Source organism: Myotis brandtii, unplaced genomic scaffold (genome assembly GCF_000412655.1).
Source record: "Myotis brandtii unplaced genomic scaffold, ASM41265v1 scaffold177, whole genome shotgun sequence".
NCBI classification, from domain to species: Eukaryota; Metazoa; Chordata; class Mammalia; order Chiroptera; family Vespertilionidae; genus Myotis; species Myotis brandtii.
Genome location: NW_005356555.1, coordinates 903,822 through 920,060, shown reverse-complemented (window position 1 = coordinate 920,060; position 16,239 = coordinate 903,822). Strand labels below are relative to the sequence as shown.

Sequence of the window (16,239 nt, the reverse complement as noted above, 5' to 3'; positions counted from 1 at the left end):
AGTAAAGACTTAATCATCAACTAAATCCATTCAAACAATTAATGATTCAATATAACACTGCTAATCAACAATTAGTCCTTTCCTTTTTTACCCTCCCCCACTTTCATTCTCTCCATCAAGGGAAATTATTTTTAATTTGAAAGGACAGAATATCAACTACTAATAAATTATATCAAATAATTTCCTGTTCCTAAAAAGGGTTATTTTTTCAGTACAATTCAAGAATATCATAATGTCCTCAATCTTTAGAAAGATACTTGATTTGGTCTCCCAAATATTGTTCATTTCCCTCCATCCTTTACCATATATGTCATTCTGCTGTTCAAAAACCTTCACTGGATCCCCCATTGAATTAAAAAGCACATTCAGGCTCATCAGCTTTGCAACTCTAGCCTCTGTAACTTGAATCCTACCTGCCTTTCTAATTCATCTCACATACATGACCAATGTCACCCTAAGAGCCAGTTTGGGGGTGTTTCCCATCATGAGAAAATTGGTCACATTACACTGTGGTCATGCTTTCTGTCTTTGACCAAGAATAGTTTGGTTGCTGTGCTCATGAGAGCTGTTTCTTCATATTTCTAAAAATCAAATTTATCCCCCCCAAATAGGACAACTTTTTCATTACTGAAAACATTACTGTCACAGTTCATTTTATGTGTTAACTTGACTAATATAATTACCAACAACAAGTGCAATAGGATCTAGAGGAAGTTCTTAAGAGGAGTTTTATAAATAATGTAAGAATAACATCATCAGAACAGGTTTCTATAGTTTCATGATGACCATTTTGAAGGGACTTATATGTAGTGAAGTTTCTTTTATGGCTGCTAAAATTTTGGCTTCTTTTCTTTTTTTAAAAAAGAATGTATTTTATTGATTTTTTTACAGAGAGAAAGGGAGAGGGATAGAGAGTTAGAAACATTGATGAGAGAGAAGCATCAATTCAGCTGCCTCCTGCACACTCCCTACTGAAGATGTGCCCGCAACCAAGGTATATGCCCTTGACCAGAATCGAACCTCTGACCCTTCAGTCCGCAGGCTGACGCTCTATCCACTGAGCCAAACCAGTTAGGGCTTGGCTTCTTTTCTTTAGTCTCCAATTGGACTCTTAAAGCCTTCATTTTCTTTTTTACAAAAGCTTTTATTAAATATAGATAATAGTCTGCTCAAGTTTGATACATTCTTCTTTTTACAGTTTTAATTAACCTTTATATTATTTGAGATGTTTTTAAAATAGTTAAAACACAAATTTAAAAATCAATATATGGCCCCCCTGGTGTAGCTCAGTGGTTGAGCATCAACCCATGCACCAGGGGTCCATTTCAGGTTTCAGGCTCAATCCCCAGCAGGGGATGTGCAGGAGGCAGGCAAACAATATTGATGTTTCTCTCTCATCAATGTTTCTATCTCTCTCTCCCTCTCCCTTCCTTTCTCTGAAATCAATCAAAACATACTCTTTTTTAAGAGAGATTTGATGAGCTCTTGGGAGACCTAGGCCTCTTCCCAGGCCAGTGCTCACCAAGGAGAAGACCATGTTCTCCTTGAGCATGAAGGTCCTGAAGCCCAATGGTGAGAAGCCAGACCAGTTCTAGTCCAGCATCACCCAGGCTCTCCTAGAGCTGGAGATGAACTCGGATCTCAAGGCCCAGCTACAGGGGCTGAATATAATAGCATCCAAGGACATTGAAGTGGGTGGCGGTTGGAAAGCTATTATAATATTAGTTCTTGTTCCTCAACTGAAATCTTTCCAAAAAATCCAAGTCTGGCTTGTAGGCGAGTTGGAGAAAAAGTTCAATGGGAAGCACGTTGTCATTATTGCTCCGAGGAGAATGCTGCCTAAGCCAACTCGGAAAAGCTGTACAAAGAATAAGCAAAAGCGTCCAGAAGCCTCATTCTGACATGCGTGATGTGATCTGGAGGACTTGGTTTTCCCAGGTGAAATTGTGGGCAAGAGAATCCGAGAAAAACCTGACGGCAGCCAGCTCATAAAGGTTCATTCACACAGCAGGACAATGTGGAGCACAAGGCTGAAACTTTCCTGGTGTCTATATGAGGCTCACGGGCAATGATATTCATTTTGAATTCTGAGTTTCAGTTGTAATAAAATGACTAAATAGAATATTATTCACAAAATAAAACATTGCTAGGGAGTAAATCTTCAACATTCTCGTTAAAAGAAAAAAAAATTGTAACTGTGGTGCTAAATGTTAACTAGACTTATTATGGTGATCATGTCAATATTTATCCTATATAATAAAAGGCTAATATGCAAATCAACCAAACAGCAGAACAACCAGTTGCTATGACGCACACTGACCACCAGGGGGCAGACACTCAATGCAGGAGCTTCCCCCTGGTGGTCAGTGCTCTCCCACAGGGGGAGCACCGCTCAGCCAGAAACTGGGCTCACGGCTGGCGAGCGCAGTGGCGGTGGCATGAGCCTCTCCTGCCTCCACAGCAATGTTAAGGATATCGGGCTGAGGGACACGCCCCCCCCCAGTGCACGAATTTCATGCACTGGGCCTCTAGTATATATATAATCATGTTGTACACCTGAAGCTAATATATTATATATCAATTCTATCTCAGTTTTTTAAAAAAAGAAGAATCAAAGAAATATTCATTTATTCATGGCACCTTCTGCCAAATTCCTAGTTTGAAGATATGATTGTACCAATTGACTTAGACAAGTTACTTACCCTCTCTATGCCTTAATTTCTTTATTCGTAAAATGGTCTAGTAATTGTGTCTATTTCATAGGATTCTTGCAAGGATGAAATGAGTTAATTAATGTGAAGGGCTATTAATTACATCTGGACTATAGTAATCACTAAATAAATGTTGGATATTATTAATACACTAGAGGCCCAATGCACGAAATTTGTGCAAGAATAGGCCTTCCTTCCCCCGGCTGCCGGCACCGGCTTCCCTCTGGCACCTGGGACCCGGGCTTCCCTCTTAGCCCAGGCTTCATCCGCAAGGTCGTCCTGAAGGACGTCCAGTCTAATTAGCATATTACACTTTTATTATTATTGATTTTCAAATATAACAGCTAGAACAGCAAAGGATCCCCAGATTAGAGTCAGGAGACCTGGGTTCTAAATCCAGGTCTGGAATAAACTCACTGCATGACCTTAAGCAAGTTATTTCACCTCTCTTTGGCTTAATTTCCTCTTGTATAAAGTGAGATGGCTGGACTACAATTTCCCTAAGTCCTTTCTAATTGTCTGATTTCAGTTGCATCACGTTCTTAATTCTGCATTAAAGGGAAGTTAAAACGATCATACATTAAGTGGGATTCAAGTGTTTCGTTCCATGAGCATTTACCAAGGCAGTGTGCCAAGGTAAATGAAAGACACGTTCACCCTCGGGGAATTCACAAGGCAGTAGACAGACTGAGTAGCTCTGGACCTGGGGTTTGCCACAAAAGAATAAAAATTGGGAGCTTATTCTGTGGGCTGGAGAAGCTATACCATAAGTACTGCTTCTAATTTACTTATAATGTATACTGAACCTACATTATAGACAAGCAGCCTCCATTTACTCTGGCCCGAGGCAGGAATGGGCATGAAAAGGCAATGTACGATTATAGCAGAAACAGCACCCGATTCCTAAGCACGCAGAGGAGGATCCAGGAGGACTGTTAGCGTGTTTGGGGTAGGATGAGACAGTCACCCTGCCCTTGGTACTCAACTCCCACATTCAGAGCTTCTTCTGTTAGTTAGAGCATTAAACTCCTATTAAAGTGCAATTGACCCTGAGAAAGGCAGCAGCCATTTATGTCTAGTATGAATGGGTTCAGTCAGCTCTTTCTCCAAAATAAAAGGAAGAGAAGAAAGCATGAGGACAGAATGCCCCCTCTAATGAGATGGAAAACCAAAGGCAGGTGGATAACTGCAAAGGTGCTCTAATCTTGTCATGGTCATACTTCATTTAAATACTAGTTAATTATATCATGTAACTACAACTATGAATAAGCGGATTTAGGAACCAGCACAAGGACCCACTGCACAAGCTACCAAGGGGAGGCGGTGCACTTGGAAACACTGGGGAACAGCCCACTAGCAGGAGCGTCCAGCCAGCCACGAAGCCAGGCAGCACGTGGACTGGTCAGGAGCTTCAATTCTATGACACAATTTTGCTCAAGGTTGGGTCCACCTGTCTGTCATGGCCAAACTCTACCTCTGCTGGTTCAGAATCCAACATAACACAACACCCAAGGAAGCCAACGTCATCACGTTGCTGAGCCATATGCGATGGCAAGTACGTCTCCTGGGTGCTACCTGCTAGGTACAGTCAGGTGCTTTATGTGTTTGTAATCTCCCCTGGCCCTCAGCACACCACCATGATGGCACCATTATTCCATTCTACAACTGAGGAAACTGAGGCACAGGCAGGCTAAGCGATTTCCCCGAAGTCAGAACAGGATTCAAACCCAGGTCCATCAACTCCAAAGCCCAAGCTCCTTTTTGCTGCTGTGTTGACTATTGTGTGTGTTTCTACGGAATATTGCCACCATCTCTGCACCACTCGCTAATGAAAACTTGGTGGAGCACTAAATGTCACCCCCGTGCTGTGCGTGAAGAATGGGAACGGGAATGCAGCCCCATTACTGAGGAAATGTGAATCGGGTGAAGAATGAAGCATCGTCAGAGCACCTGGCTTCAGATGCCTGCTCTACTCGAAATCGGTGTGTGGAAACCTCAGGGAAGTTAGTTCCTGTCTTTCTGTTTCAGTTTTCCTGCATGTAAAATAGGACCAGAGTGCCTCTCGCATAGGGCTGTTGGCAGAATCATGAGATAAACACATTAATAGTTAGCATAGCGCCTGGAAGACAGTGAGCACACAATAAACATTAGCCAATAGGAACACCAGCTCTGATGCTGTGAGCAAGCAGGACTCACCGGAGGTGATCACAGGATTCGACTTTTCTTTAAAATGTAAGCAGCCGGCCGTGGCTCCGTGGTAGAGCATCGACCTATGAACCAAGAGGTCAGGGTTTGATTCCTGGTCAGGGCACATGCCCGGGTGTGGGCTCGATCCCCAGTGTGGGTCGTGCAGGAGGCAGTGGTCAGTGATCCCCTCTCATCATTGATGTTTTCATCTCTCTCTCCATCTCCCTTCCTCTCTAATATCAGTTTAAAAAAAATTTTTTTTAATGTAAGCAGAGGGGAAGTACTCCCACTGGCCCTGGACAAAATCTCGGACAGCATCACATTTCTGAAAGATTCCTAGGCAATGAAAAGAGTCTTCAAGTCACTTTAAGTCAGGAAAACTGTCTTAATTCAGAAACCGGAATGTCCAGTCCCATGTAAGAAGCACAACGTCCTGCCTGGTTCCATGTTAAATCGTTTCTGGTGAGGGTTTTGCTGAAGGCTGACGGCGGTTAGTGAGAAAGACGGGCCTCGTCCATCGTTCTCTCTCCCCTGCAGTGCCTCCCAGCTCTCAGCATTTCTCCTGTCCCCTGGTGTGTCACCAGGTTTCACCCGGCCAGAGGCAAAGAGGGATGGGAAAAGGTAGAGAGGCAGAAAGTCATTCTGATTTTGACTAATTCTCTTGGGGGCCAGTTTCTTGCATTTGAGGCCTTCTTTGCTTTGGGGTGTTTGAAGATGACGCTTTCTGTCTAACAATTTCTTCAAAGCCTCCTCCCCACAAAAAATAAATAAATAAATTTAGGACTATTTGACTACTCTTCCTCTTACAAAGGTAGTGTGTTTTTTCCTCTGGGTGGCCACCACTTTTCTCTCTGGCTTTCCTGGGGGGAGGGGGGGTGGGAACCTTCAGGCAGCAATCTTGGGAAAGATTTTAAATGACTCCAGACTGGCCCCCACATGGCTCATGTTTGCTCTCAGGGAAACGCTCTGCTCCCCCACCACAAACTCCAGGAGCAGCCCCCTTGCTCTGCTGTCGGAGCTGCTGGCCAGCCAGTCTTTGCCTTTTATCATTTCTGGGCAAGACTCAGAGAGCAGTTGAGTGTGTCCGGAAGTGCTAGAGACACATATCTCCACCAGGTCCCTTTGAGGCCCCTCTCCTGACTCAGATGAAGGTAGGGCGCCCTCCCTACTCCTCTGGCTGTGGTTGGAGGGCTCATGCACTGCTCTTCCGGAGAAACCCTCCTTACCAAGCCCCCCATCTCCACTGTCTTGATCCTTCAATATCCACAATGGGGGTGGGGTTTTTTCTAAGAGTCAAGAAGCTCATGGAAATTTCTATCTTTGGATGGTACCTGACTTTGAATTTTTATTCTTATTGCATCATGGTGCCTCAATCAAAACCTCTGATTTAGTCCTGGCAGGTGTGGCTCAGTTGGTTGAGCATTGTCTCATGCACTGAGAGGTTGAAGGTTCAATTCCCAGTCAGGGCACATGACCAGGTTGTGGGCTCCATCCGCAGAAGGGGGTGTACAGGAGGCAGCCAAGCAATGCTTCTTCTCTCTCTCTCTCTCTCTTTCTCTCTCTCGCTCTCTTTCTCTCTCTCTCCTCCCTTCCCCTCTCTCTAAAATCAATAAAGAAAAGTCTTTTTTTAAAAAAACTTCCAATTCAATATTCTGTTACTTTTTTATCATTTTTATTGAAATATAAAGCAACTGTCACAGTGGGGTATGTGCTATACTACAAACATAAACAAAGTGCTATGGTAACGTAGAGGGCAAATAAACACACTTTTTCCAGGACTGAGAGCACAAGTCAGACATGGAAGGCTTCACTGAGGCAGCGGCATGACATTTGAATTGGACCTTCAGGGATCCATCTGTTAATTTGGGAAATATTTATTGAGTAGCTATTATGGCCTCAGCAGTGTTCTAGGTGGTTGGGATCAATGGATGAACAAATAAAGATCCCTGCTCTCATGGAGCGGACCTTCTACTAGGAGGATGGGAGAACAGTCAACAAGCATGACAGATAAGCTACAGAATTTGATAGAAAGCGATAAATGCTATGAGGGAAAAAGAAAAAATAGGGCAGGATAAAAGAAGTTCAGGAACCAGAAAAGAGGAAGAACATCCAAAAGGGGAAAACAGTGTGAACAACGCCTGGAGGCTTAAGGGCAACGGCACAATCAAAAAATGGCGGAACAGTGTCATGTGACTGTGCCTGCCACAGGCCTGTCCTGGCTCAGCCATTGGCACTGAGCACCCAGTTCTCTGCACACCGCCCCCACCTTCCTCCTGGAACCCAGGAGAGTTTGCCTTTTGTACTTATCTCCATCGACATATATCTAATGCAGAGAAAGAGAAGAATTTCAAGTGAAAGAACTCATAAAAACAAACTGGGTTGTTGTTGTTGTTTAATGTTTAGTTAAAGTCCCGTAAGACATTGAGCTGAAAAGGCTTTGGTGCTTCTTCAGTAACATTTTTTTTAAAAAAAATGATCAAGCACCTACTCCATGGCAGGCATAGTGCTAGTGCTATGGAGACAGTGATGTGCAAGGAGATATGGCCTTTGTCCCTGTACCACAGCATAGCACAGAGAAGCAAGTCCCTCTGCACGCAAGGCCACGGTAGATCCCAGAGCTCAGGGCCCAGCAGTGACATCACCTGGTGGGAGACAGTGCGGCCAGGCACTGGGAACAGAAATGAGAAGCTTCGGATCTGTGCCTCCTGCCTCACAGGCAGTCTAGACCGTAGATGGAAGCCAGGACGGAAAGTGACGGATTGGAAAGGACTGGAGGGCTGCAGCAGTGCGTTAGGTTAGAAACCAAAGAAATACAGATTATACTTGTGAGTGTGGCTTCCTCACCCACCCTTATCTCAGGTCAGCTTTACCTGAGGAAACCCCGCCAATAGCAGCAAGAAGGACTGTAAGCTGCACTTGCCACGACAGGAACTACAATACCAAATATATCTTAAAAGATAGGCCTAATTTATTTTCTTTAATAAAAAACATAGTCTTCAGGATGGAGTTAACGCTCCGGCTAAAATCTCCCCATTGCAAGTCTAACGCCATTCCTCCCATCACCAGTGAATACTCAGCTTGGAGAGAGGCTCCCCGAAAGTAAAGCTTCAGATCCTCTGTACCCAAAGATAGCAACTTAGGAAACGAATTATGTTCTCCAGCTTTAAAAGGGGATATGGTTTCATTAACAAAAAAGATGCAGGGGCGTAAAGAGAACCTTCTGAAGTTAACCACCTGCATCTCCTGTGAAATGTGGGGCTCTGCTGCCCTCTACCGTCCACTATAAAAACTACTTCGGAGAGGCTTGGGAATCGCTAAATCATTGGAGGGCAGTATCTTTCACACGCACGCACGCAGGCACACACGCGCACATACACCCCAAAACGCAGGGGTTCTAAACACATCCTCTATCGTGCCAAGACCAATATTATCTAAACCCTGAACCCTGGCTATCGAGAAGCAGTGAAAAGCCCTGCGAGACCCCGCATGGCAGCAGCACGCCTAAGGGCACCATGGACCTGGCTCCCAGAACCTGCGCCATTGGTGCTCTCCCGGGGACGACCCTGGGGCTTCAGCATCACGTCTTGCTGATGGAGACTCTCCAGCCCTCACCACCCACGCTTTGCTCACACCCAGACACCCAACAATGCCTTCGAACTCAGAACGACCATAACCAAACGGGATTCTTACTCACAAACCAGTCCATTTTCAGTGAGCTTGATTTCTTTTAATGGTACTTATCCCATCTTTTGATTTTTTCCCCCCTTTCACTGGTCCCCAGCATCAAATGAATCGCAGGCATTGTCTTCCCCTATTAACATTTTTCACATCTATTGCTTTCTCTCCATTGTCACCCTGGCTTAGGCCTTCATTGGGCCCTTGCTATTTCTATCTGGAATGCTACACTAACCTTTTGACTGCAGTCTCCAGTACATCTTAAAATTGCTAACAGATTTCTCTTCCTGAAGTGCAGCGCTGCTCGTGTTACTCCACTGTCTCCCTCTTGCCTCGGATAAAATCCAAACCCTTTTCTCTGGCAATTCAGGGACCTCCTTGATCTGCCACCAACCGGCTCCACAACCTACACAAGTGCCCTTGCTGTTCCCTAGACACTCCCCGCTTTCCTCTGTGCCTTGCTCCTGCTGATCCTCCGGCCTTCAATGTTTTGCCCTCACCACCTTCACTACCCCCAGTTCATGTCCAAATCATTTACATCCTTCAAGCCCTAGGTTAAACGCCACAAAGTCTTCCCTAACGCTTCAACTGGAACAAAGCTCTCTTTTTCTGAGTTACTATTGTGTACAAGAATATTAAAGGGCAAACTAAGACAGAATGACCTCCAGCCTTGTGTATCTTACAGTCTAATATGTATCCCTTTCTAACTTTTATTCTCTTTCTATGCATATTTAGTTTCACTTTTAAACTGAAAATTTCTTAAGTGCAGTATCAATGTTTCGCTTTTTATGCCTCTCGCACATAGTACCTAGCAGAGTACATTATATGTGTTATTCAAGAAGTATTTAAATAAATTAATAAAAATATGAAATGTTACTAGATAACAGAATTTTGGGGTCATTACTCACTTCCCAAGCTCAAGTAACTGATTAAGTTTGAGAGTCTAACCAATTCTGTGCATTCCATGATTTTAAAAATTCTTCATCACTTAAACTCTACTCATTAACAGAGTTAAGTGACAGGTTTTGGGGTCAGATAGAACCCGGCGTGACGTCCGGCTCTGCTATTTACCAGCTGTGTGAACCAACCAGGGTGGGAGGGGTCTGGGGAAGAGCTAGGACCCAATGAGAAAACCTTCACTGTCAAGGTGTGGTTATCATTCTGCTCTATTCTCTATTGGTTTTATGTCTAAATAGAAAACTGTGCATTAAAACTGAAAGACCTATACCTGGCCAGTATGGCTGTGTGGGTTGAGCATTGACCCATGAACCGGGAGGTCACGGTTCCATTCCCAGTCAGGGCACATGCCCGGGTTGCGGGCTCGATCCCCAGGAGGGGACATGCAGGAGGCAGCCGATCACTGATTCTTTCTCATCATTGATGTTTCTATCTCTTCCTCTCTTAAATCAATAAAAATATTTTTAAACTGAAAGATCCGTGTAATCTGTAATCGTTTGGATTACCATTCAGCAAATAAATATGCAATCCCCTCCACCTCCCCCTGTAGGTGGTGTATCTCCCTGCCTTTTGGCTTTCATCTTGACCATGTCTTACTTTAGTCAATGACACATTTGAGAATACAACAAAAGCAGAAGCTTGAAATATGCCAGCATGTTTGTGCTTGCCTTTTTGCATGTCTTTTTTCACCAGGAACATTACTCAGGTAGCCACTGATCCAAGGAGAATGTGAGATACTTGAAACAGACCTGGATCAAATCTGCAGCTTGAAGTCAAATCTAGCTGAGCCCACCAAGATCAACACAAGTCCAGCCAGACTGCAGGCACATGAGTGAGGAAAAACAAACAGAAAAGTATATGTATATATCTGTGTGCAACTGAGTTTGGGGTAGATTATGCAGCATTATTATAAAAACAATAAAACAAACTATATCTCCAAAAACTCTGTAAGACATAGTTTCCCTGCGTTTGGATCTTCCTAACAAAGTGGTTATCAACCAGGGGAGATGTTGCTCCCAGGCGAACATTTGGCAATGTCTAGACACATTTTGGTTTGTCTTACTTTGGGGAGGTGTGTTACTGACATCTGGTAGGCAGAGGCCAGGGATGCTGCTAAACATACTCCAATGCACAGGATGCCCCCACAACAAAGAATTTATCTGGTCAAAATGTCAGTGTTGCTGAAGTTGAGAAACCTTATCCTATATAATAAAAGGGTAATATGCAAATTGACCCTAACAGTGGAATGACCAAGAATGATAGATCACTATGATGCGCCCTGACCACCAGGGGGCAGACGCTCAATGTAGGAGGTGCCATGATGAGCACTGGCCATTTAAAAATAAACAGCACTGAGGACCTGGTGCCCACAAACTGACACTCAGCTTCCTCCCAAGTGGGACACAGGCCCCACCACCACCCCAAAACAACATCCCACCAAATCACAGCCAATGCTGCCAAGAGCTCATGGCACAAAATGCAGCCCACAGCCCAGAAATGGTTGCTGTGGGTGCCAGGTAATGACATCATGTAGCAACACCCGGCTTCCTCTCCCTAGTGACTAGCTTCCTTGGTGTTTCTTCAGCACAGGAACCCGACTTGCTTTATAGCCAGGTACAAACATTTTACAGTTTAACCAAATGTTTGTGAAGCATTTTCCCATGCCTCATCTCATTTGATCCTCACAGAAGTCCTGGAGTAGGTAGATAGAAGACTTGGTAGAATCCTATTTTCTTTCCATTAGCTGGAAAATGGAGATTTAGAAAGCTTAGAAATTTGGCCTGACTGGAAAGAAGTAAGAAATGGTGGAACTTGAAAATGACTTCAGGTTCTCTCACTATGCAGAATATAGTCAGACACTGCTGCAGTTAAATATTTTACCCTTTGTTCTCCCTGCGTGATCTACAGTAATAATCTGCTTTGTGTTGATATTTACTGCTGTGTTGCTGACAATTACCTGAAAGAGAAGTTGGGGTGCTTCACTGGGCTGGAAAAAGTTTAGCTAAATCAGAAAGCAAGTTTATCAATCTATAATAATAAAAGCATAATATGCTAATTAGACCGGACATCCTTCCAGACAACCCTCTGCAGCCCTGCGTGATCTACAGTAATAATCTGCTTTGTGTTGATATTTACTGCTGTGTTGCTGACAATTACCTGAAAGAGAAGTTGGGGTGCTTCACTGGGCTGGAAAAAGTTTAGCTAAATCAGAAAGCAAGTTTATCAATCTATAATAATAAAAGCACAATATGCTAATTAGACCAGACATCCTTCCAGACAACCCTCTGTAGGAAGCCAGGGCTGTGAGGGAAGCCCAGGTCCTGTGCCAGAGGGAAGCCGGTGCCAGCAGCCAGGGGAAGGAAGGCCTACTCTTGCATGAATTTCGTGCATCAGGCCTCTAGTATATATATAAAAGGCTAAGTTGACTTGCTCATGTGCAATACATATAAAGTTCTCACTGGCGCCAATCACACGCATGTGTTTCCATCTGTCATGTCGATCATGGATTTGGTTGACACTTCTATTATAGAGAAAGGGCAAATAGCAATATTAAAATATTTCTTCTAATTAATTTCCTTTCAATGTGCACGAATCCATGCATGGGGCACTAGTCCTAATATAATACAATACAAAGAAGAAAGACCTATTCTTTCCCATTTTGCTGCATATCTCTGCTCACCCATGAAGATGCTTGTGCATTTGTGGCAACATGGATTGGCTGATTAGTTATCTCAATACATATTTATTGAGTGCTGCCACCATTCTAAGTGCCAAGGACCCAGATCTGAATTAAAAGAAAAATTTCCTGCCTGGCCAGTGTTTCCCAATGGTTATCAATCTATGAACTAGGAGGTCACAGTTCCATTCCTGGTCAGGGCACATGCCCGGGGTGCAGGCTCAATCCCCAGTAGGAAACGTGCAGGAAGCAGCCAATCAGTGATTTTTTTCTCATCATTAATGTTTCTCCCTTCTCCCTTCCTCTCTCTGAAATCAATAAAAACATATTTTAAAAAAAATAACCTCAGAGAGTAACTTAGTGAGCAGGTAGGTACAGGTGAGAGCAGAACTGGAATTACATTTGTTACTATATGTAGTCAGTATCCACCAACAAGTGATTAATCCTAATGAAATGTAGGGAAACATTTGTAACCAGAGAAGGAAAGCTGTTCAGCACTTTCGTTTTTCTTACTCAAAATCCTGTGCTTTCTTGGAAGGCTGCCTCTCCAGGCTCCTGGCAGGCGCATGTTGGGAAGAGACCAGGTTAAAGAGTGGAGCACTGCCTCCTGTTACTTCCAGCAATAATCCCACCACCTCTGACCACACTTCCTCCTCCGCTGTTCCGGGGTGTGGGAAGAGCTAGGGGGCATTTAGGATCTCCGGAGCAGAAGGGTCTCCCTGAGGTCCGTACGACATGTTTGTTATGTGCCATGTCTCTAGATCTGGCTTCTTGGCCCTCTGTGTTTTTTATTTGTTTGGAAACCAGTGTTGTCCGACAGACCTAAGTAGGTCATTCCTGAATTGTAACTGCTTTTCAATAATCTGTAAGACTCCTAGGGACAAGAATTGTGCCCCTTCTGTTCATAACTGCATCTTCCCCTCCTAGCATGGGTGTCTGGCACACAGTAAGCACTCAACATATATTAGGTGGATAAATAATGCATCATGAAAATGAAGTCTCACAGGCTTATAAAAATTAAACAGATGACACAAAGCAAAATAAAGTAGCTGGACACATCTGTTTTTTTAAACAAAGGTCTGTATTTAGAGACATATACTTCCCAGAGAAAAATAACGGGTAACAGTCATTCTTCCAGCCAGCTCATTTTTTTGAGCCTCTTCCTTGTGCCATGCACTGTGCTGGCTGGAGACAGGAACAAAGAAAACAATATCCCTTCTGGAAAGCGAGGCCCAGAGCACAGAGTGAAGAGAGAAAGGTAGAGCATGGCTTATCTGTGTGTAGAGGAAGAGAGGGTCAAGGAAACCCAGGAATGCTTCCTAGAATTGCTGAATCTAAGTTAGCTTTAAAAAAAAAAAATCCCAATATCTCCAAAAGGAACATTTAGAGTTCAAACCCCACACCCAACTACTTTGATCTAGACTGATGATTCTCAGTTGGGCAGAATTTTGCCTCCCAGGGGACATTCGTCAATGACTGTCATGACGGCGTGTGCCACTGGAATTTATTACGTAGAGAACTCAGATGTTGCCGAACATCCTCTAAGGCACAGAAGAGGCCCCCACAACCAAGTCTCCAACCCAAATATTAACAGGCCAAGATGGAGAATCCCTGATCGAGAATGAGAGAATTAGCAAGTACCATGCAAATAAAACACAAATACATCATTTAGTCAAAGTTTCTCTAGTGCAATTAATGTGACAACAGAAATCATTTAATTAGCTGCTTCAAATGTAAGTCAATTAGGTACAAATAATAAATCAATTAGTTTTTTGTGATAAATCTGAGTACTCAAATCTCATGATATATACAATTCAAATATTTATATTAATCTGTCATATGACTAGCATTGCTTGATTAGAATTAGAACATGGCTCGATTAGAATCCCAAAATTAAGAATGTTATACTTAAAAAAGAAATCGTGGGTTCTTTTATAGCTTTCGGCTTCTAAGATGGAAAAGGCCTAGCCAATTCCTTCTGAGTTTAAAATTACATTACACAGTCATATGTTCAGCATCTTTTAGCTGGCTACGTTTGCTCCCTATGGGAAGTTTATGTCTTGTAAAAGGAGTTTCATGCAGAATACAAATCGGGGGTATTACATGAATATCTCTTGAGGACACTGAGTTGTGCAAACAGCATCACTTTATCTGACGTAGTAGCTTTGGATTGGTCTGCCAGTTCACCCTGGAGTTGTCGGAATTACAGATCAGGGACAAGGCTGTCATACCCCAGCTGCTGCAGAAAGCTACTGGAAGAAAGGGAGATTTATGAGTGTTTTGGTTATACTGAACCAAGCATACAGGAGCTATGCAACAGGGAGCCTGGTGGCTCTAAATTGTAGGCATTATGCAAAAGGATAATGCAGGCGTGGGTGTCGAGGGAGTCCTCCCGGAACAATAGGACATCTTTACAAACTCTCTAAAGAATAAAGTTAACAGTTATTAAAGAACACCACCCTGCTGTTGCCAGCGCTGAACTTTCTATCACAGGAAGAGATGCAGGGGATTTTCAGGAAAACATCTGTCATTTAACAGTGACAGTGACCTCAGTGCTGACGAGCAATTCAAATCCCAGTTGAGGGGAGTTCTGTGAGTTCTGTAACTCTTTGTCGGGGCTGAGCTTGGAGCTCCAACATGAGCAGGTTATTAATATCCTCCTCAGTTGAGGGTCGCCAACGCCAAAGGAAAAAGTTATTGGGAATAACTATAATTGGTTCTGTGAGGTGAGACATTTTTTATTTATTTCCTTTTGATTACCAAGTCGTGATTTTGACCAAAGTCCTAGGAAAACTTTATAGAGTAATGAGTAGCTGTAAGGTAATCTACAAAACAAGTTATGAAAGATCAAAAATAGGTTAAAATGAATTTGGAAAAAAAAACTAAATTTCTGTGTTAATTTCACATAAGGATTTCCCAAGCCAATACATCCTTTTCTCTTTTATTGCTAATCAAAAATAAATAAATTAGCTGTGATATTCAGGTAACAGTCGGAAAACTAAAACAAATTCTGAGAGCCAAGTAAGCATTCAGGACAGTGCTAGGGGTTTACTCAGACTCATTTAATTTTTGTAGCAGTGTGCAAGGACAGTAACATGATCTTCATTTTGTAGATGAAAAAACAGGCTTTTCTTCATTTAAACGTTTTTCCCAAGAGGGACAAAACTAGAAAATGCTACATCTGGGATAGGGATAGGGAACAGCAGGGCAGCAAGATCTGCTGCCACAAGGAATTACATTTTTATTTGTGTCAGACACACGAATATTCAAATTCATCACTTGAAAGAGAAAGCATTAATACTGTGAGTTGATCATCAGCTCCCCTGAGCTCCATGCCCACGTGTCCCTTTCCTGACTGGCTATCACCATCTCACTGTCCCACAGGCAATACCATTTCCACATGCCCCCAGAGAGATGCACCACCTTCACCAAAACTGGCTCCACTGCTGTTTCTACTACTCAAGGATCAGTGCCAGCACCCACCTGGCTGCAAAGAAATGTGGTCTGGGAGGAAATCCACAGGAACTGTTAGCAGTGCTAGTCTCTGGTGGTGGGATTCTAGGTGTTTTTTATTTCATTCCTTATCCTATATTTTCCAGATCCTTTTAAAATATTTATAAACATGATGTATGATTATATCCTTATTGTTTAAAGACAAAAATCAGAAAGATTAAAAAGTCACCATTTTCCCAAGGCTATTTCCCTCCTCACTTGTAAACACTATGTCTTTCAGACTTTTTATTTTGTACTAGTGGCCCGGTGCATGGATTCGTGCATATTGAAAGGAAGTTAATTAGAAAGTGGCTGGCAGGGCGGGACTGGGCAAGATGGGCTGGACACACCCTGGAGCCAACCTCCCGCGGTCCCTCCCTGACCGGCCACACCTGGATGGCACCAGGGCTCAAAGGGAATCTGTGGAGTGAGCAGGGTCCCTCCAGCAGGTGGGGTCCCTCAGCCTGGCCTGTGGGGATAGGGCCAAAACTGGCAGTCCGACATCGCCCGAGGGTTCCCGGAGTGCAAGAGGGCACTCTG

General features: G+C 43.5%; 1 pseudogene; it reads left to right on the top strand.

Annotated features, from left to right (window-relative positions):
* Positions 1 to 1,535: 1,535 nt before the first annotated feature.
* LOC102251099 lies at positions 1,536 to 2,091 on the top strand (annotated as a pseudogene).
* The last annotated feature ends 14,148 nt before the right edge of the window (positions 2,092 to 16,239 follow it).